The sequence below is a fragment of the Asparagus officinalis genome, chromosome 4 (assembly GCF_001876935.1).
Source record: "Asparagus officinalis chromosome 4, Aspof.V1, whole genome shotgun sequence".
NCBI classification, from domain to species: Eukaryota; Viridiplantae; Streptophyta; class Magnoliopsida; order Asparagales; family Asparagaceae; genus Asparagus; species Asparagus officinalis.
Genome location: NC_033797.1, coordinates 87,379,967 through 87,385,704, shown reverse-complemented (window position 1 = coordinate 87,385,704; position 5,738 = coordinate 87,379,967).

Genomic DNA, 5,738 nt, shown 5'->3' with positions numbered 1-5,738 from the left:
TACCGCCTGTTCGTGACCGTTGTCATCATCTTGTGCAAGTAATGCACTTAACGAGTGGCTCGTCGCCTCGACGTAAATCAAGAACGGTTTTCTCGACTTCAGTGCAACGAGCACTGGAGGCTTTGAGAGATATTCTTTAATATCTTCAAACACTTTTTGACAAGCGTCATCCCATAAGAATGATACGCCTTTCTTCGTGAGTCTAGAGAATGGCTGACACTTTCTTAAAAGGTTCAAAATGAACCGACGGATGTACGCTAACCGTCCTTATAACCCTCTGAGTTCTCTAAGGTTTCTCGGGGGTTGTAACTCGTTAATCACCTTCACTTTATCAGGGTCAATGTGAATACCCTTAGTTGTGATGACGAATCCAAGGAATTTACCGTTGGACGTTCCAAGGAAAGATTTGATAGGATTCATCTTCAATTGATGAATCCGTATCAGATCAAACATAGTCGTTAAGTCCTTGATGTGATCATTTTATCACAACTATTTACGACTAGATCGTCCACGTAGCATTCAATAGTCTTCTGGAGATTCTCCTGGAAAATCTTTGACATGGCTCTCTGATGTGTGACACCCGCGTTCTTTAAACCGAAGGGCATAACCGTGTAGCAGAAAACACCAAGGGGTGTTCTAAACGTGGTATTCTTTTCATTATCTGGATGCATCTTAATCTAATTATAATTAGAAAATCTGTCCATGAAGGACATTCTCTCGAATCCACACGTATTGTCGATGATGACATCTGTGATGGGAAGAGGGAAATCATCTTTTGGGTAGGCGATGTTGAGGTCTCTAAAGTCGATACAAATCCTGATTTTCCTGTTCTTCTTAAGGACCGAGACGATATTGGCAATCCATTCGGGATGTTGCTCCTCCCTGACGAAGCTCGAGTCAATAAGCTTTTTAACTTTGGACTCGATTGCCTCCATCATTTGTGGACGAAACCGTCTTTGTTAATGTTTGACAGGTTTAACATCCGACTTAATATTGAGGCGATGCATTACCACATTTGGATCGAGCCCTGGTATATCTTCATAGTTCTAGGCAAAAACATCGATATACTCCCTAATGAGGCTAATTAACTCCTCTTTCTCGTTTGGCGGGAGACTGTCGCTAACGAATATCGGCTTTGGATTATCTTCGTCACCCATATTCACCTAAATTATTTGGCCCTCGGTAGGAGGTTCTCTTTGTTCAAACATATCACCGTACTGCATATTTAGGTGATGAACCCAAGGGTCTTCCCAAGTCGGCATTTGGTTGCCTTCCTCTATTGTGGCAGGATCAACCATAGCCATGTTCGACATTAGCCTTTTAAACATTTCTACAAGACTAGCGTCAGAGTCCCAGGCTGAAAAGTCAGAAGAATATCTGTCTCTGCCCTTATTAGAAATATGATCAATGACATGCCAACAACACTCATCGTCGGATGAGGAGACATAGCCTAAACCTCTTCTGTGGCTATAATAGTTATCTGGTTTCCCTTTCGGTACGTAGGCCATACGAGGTGGAGCTTGCGGACCTCGACCAAAACAAAGACCCTCTCCGAGTGTGAAGTTATATCTGTATTTCTCCATGATATTACGTGCTTTTGTGTCATATCTGAATAAATGAGGAGCATGTTCATCATCATCGTCTTCTTCTTCCAAGAAATGGTTTGGTATTGAAGATTTCTTTCCTTTACTGTAGATAACCACCTTTTCACCCCCTGCCTTTGCGGGAATAACAAATGTCATCCCGAATGAATCTTGCACCTGCTTTTTTGTTAAGCAAAATGATTGAAGTGGCATACAGAACTCAGAGTTATCATATAACCCTTTCATGACATTATCAAGGCACAACGAGTACTCTAAATCAGCATTTATTGCTACTTCTTCGGTAAGTTACCAATTACAACTACTATCCGATGATTCTCCATCGTCAAGATTAATTAATTACAAATGGTACAATGTCATTAAGTACAAAACCACCATCGTAATCATACCCAGCTTCGGTATCAGCTTCTTCTCCCTTATCCGTGCCTTAGGCCGATGGTTCAGTATCGGATTCAGCACCGTAGAGAAGAGAGTCAGTGAAATAATTTTCTAACCCCTTAAACGGTTGCTTGTCCGCAACCACCGTCTTGACCTCGTTGTTAGTGTCTACATATTTAAGACACTGATAGAGGGTAGAGGGGATTATAATATTACCGTGGATCCAAGGTCGACCTAACAGTAAGTTATAAGAAGTCTCTACGTCGATCACATACCACGTGATTTTGCGACTTCAAATCTCTAATCTGGCACTTTATCCGGATTTTACCTAAAGGTTAGGACCCACTGGTGTTGAATCCATAGATCATAGTGCCCATGGAGGCCAGCTTACTAGCCGATATTCTAAGACTATACATTAATCGGAGTGGCATGATGCTAACAGCGAAACCCGGATCGACATGGATCCGGTTGACAACACTGGAGCTAATGTGCCCAGTGAAATAAAAGGGGCGGTCATGCTTTGAATTCTTTGTCTGCATGTCCTCCTTAGTGAAAGAAATGTAGGAAAATGGTGTGCCGTGAGGTTGCAATGGTGTGCCTTGAGGTTGCAATGGTGCACCGAAGGTTCTGGCTCTTCATGGGGCGGTTTGATCTTGGTCAGGAAAACGTCCGTATTTGCCAAAGCTTCTTGTTATGCTTCCCTTGTGTCCTTTGACAGACGTAGTATCTCATATAGAGTTATTCTAGCTGGTATATTGGCTAACTACGTCATAATATCGAAACGTTGTGGAGTATTTGAGCTCCTCGGTTTGTCCCTTCGGTATATTGGCTAACTACGTCATAATATCGAAACGTTGTGGAGTATTTGAGCTCCTCGGTTTGTCCCTTCCAATCGGTTGATTGAATCGAGACTATATCGAAACGTTGTGGAGTATTTGAGCTCCTCGGTTTGTCCCTTCCAATCGGTTGATTGAATCGAGACTACTTCGGGTTTTGAACCTCTTGGTGTAAATGCTCCTTCTCCTTTAGCTTCGGCTGAGTCTTCGTAGTAGGTACCGGAGGAGTTGCGACTATCTCCATTTTCGCTAATGTCTTCGAGGGAATGGTCTTGGTTACTCCTTGTTTAGCTAGATGATCGGAGGCACTCGGATATTTGAAATGGTATTCATTTCCATTCCTGGTAGCAAAGACCTCTTGCTCATCTTCAGAGAGTGGGAAAGTAGGAATTTCTTCATCATTTTCTTCTGGAATAGCTGCAACTCCATAACAGGACTTTCCTTTCCCCTTTGATTTCTTCTTAGATGACGACCTAGCCCATTGTTCGTCTTTGATCAGATCCGGATGACCATAGAGAATCTCGCCATTTGGGGTTGTGTGTGGCACAAGTCCTTGCCGGCATTGTTTGTAAGGATCATCATTGACAGTCTTCACCGCTACGTTTACTACAGGCTCGGGCTGGAACCAGTCCAAAGGAACAGATCCGAAGCTACTTGACACAGCGTTCACACCCACTTTCTTCTCCTTGAATGATTTCACCGTCAGGACCCAAACATTGATCAACGCTTGGATCTTATCCTTGAGGGCGTAACATGCTTTTGTAGGATGATGCACTGCTCTATGGAATGCATAGTATTTCGGGTCATTTACCTTCTTGGCATCTTCCTGATCCTGGATTGGAGGTAAATTGATTTTGTTATTCTCCACAAGGTGTTTGAAGAGACCAGGAACTTCGTCCTCCCTGAAAGAATAAACTTTCAAAAATTTTGGTTCGGTAGTCATTGGCTTTTGTGACCTCTGTTGCCATTGCGACTATTAAGGTCCTTTTTGCGGTTGTTGTTGCTATTGTGGTTGTAATTCGAACGTCTGGTTCTCATCCACCGCATTTGCTTGGGCTTTCCCTTTACCTCAAGGAACAAATTTTGTTTTGGGGTATTAGCCGGCATTTGAACTCTTTCGGCCTTCTTCCTTTTGAGGAAACGTTTAGCTCGTTCTCCTCACACTTTCAAGTCCTTCCAAGTCTTAGACGGTGCCATTCCCATGGCTTCCAAGATATCTAGCAAAAGGTTGTTGTGACAAGTCTCAAGGATAAAATCTTCGCTTACAGGATCTCGACAATTCATCGCTTTGTTCCGAAATTTAACGAAGTTCTCTACCGACTCTCCGTCCTTCTATTTCTCATCGAATAGCGTTCCGATTGAAACTTCAGTGTCATTGTTGAAGAAATTCGTAAGGAACATGTCTTCCATGTCGTCCCGACTGTTAATACTCCTCGGCTTGAGGCGACGATACCAATCGAAGGTCGCTCCTCGAAGAGTGCCAACGAATGACTGTACCATTAAAGGTTCATTACCAGAGATTATTCCTAAATAGGACTTGAAGTACATTAAGTGCTGAGTGGGGGAACCCTTTTCGTCAAATGGTGTGAAGTTGATTAAATTAAATTTCACCAGATACGGGATTGATTCCCATTCCCTCGGGTATGGACATGGAATTCCGGACTTCTTTACCTCCTGAGCACTCATCAAGGCGTTGATTTGGCACTCTAACTCCCTCATCTTCTTATCTTCACTCATATCTTTCTTTGAGCGATTACGGGGAGAAGTGACATGGTCTCCCTTCGTATTGTTTTCATTTGAGGGTCCACCCCCCGCATTGTTATCAAAGGGAGGGATTTCCGCATTGGCGTTCTCGTCCGCTTCCCGATCTCTATCAACCTGATTAGGGTTATTTTGACGACTGGCTCTCCCTGTTGATTCGTTAGTGCCACAATTTGTTGGCTGTGCATATCCCTCATTTCCTGCATAGCCATCTCCATTTCAAATTTAAAATTCTCTTTTTGCTTAGTTAAAGCCTCCTCGAGAATCTTAGCCATTTATTCGGCGTTAATCATGAACGACTCGTAAGATTGACCTACACTGGATGCCGTATCATCAGAAACCAATGCAGAGCAAGCATCAGACGTCTCATCGTCTGATGATCGTTACCTTCTGGGTCTAGGTCTGCCTATAGGTCTCCACAAACGTTTCAGTGTTAAAAAGCGACGATGAACATCCCTATCCGATCCACATGAGTCTAATCGACGTCGACGAATGACTGAAGTGAATCGACGAGCTACGTGAGCTGATAGGATTCCGAAACAACGAAGACCCGGACCAATCGGGAACCCAGCGGTGTTCACAAAAAAGGACAACGCCCTTCGTGCCTCGACCACTCTACAGATAATCCAACCACCAGAGCGGATCAAACTCTTCGTCAGGCATCCAACGCACCCGGAATCATTCAAATCCAAGTCCGGACGAAGAATTTACGGGGAAAACAATCGAATACACCTCAACGCGTCTCAGGAGTTCCAAAACACCCCCAGGGGTGTCTCAGAAATTCCGAGACACCCCAGGGGTGTCTCGGAAATTACGAGACACCCCCAAGGGTGTCTCGGAATATCCGAGACACCCTAGGGTGTCTCGGAAAATCCGAGACACCCCAAGGGTGTCTCGGAAATTCCGAGACACCCTAGGGGTGTCTCGGATTTTACGAGACACCCCCAAGGGTGTCTCGGAATATCCGAGACACCCTAGGGTGTCTCGGAATTTCCGAGACACCCCAAGGTGTCTCGGAATTTCTGGGTCCTCATTCAAAGGGCTGGATTTCTTTTGTCTTGGAGCAAGGCTAGAGAGAGAGGGGGAGGATTTTTGGAGAGCTTGGCGAAGCCCTGCTGCAGTGAAGAGTGCCCGTGTGCTTCAACGAGAGGAGGAGTGGTCT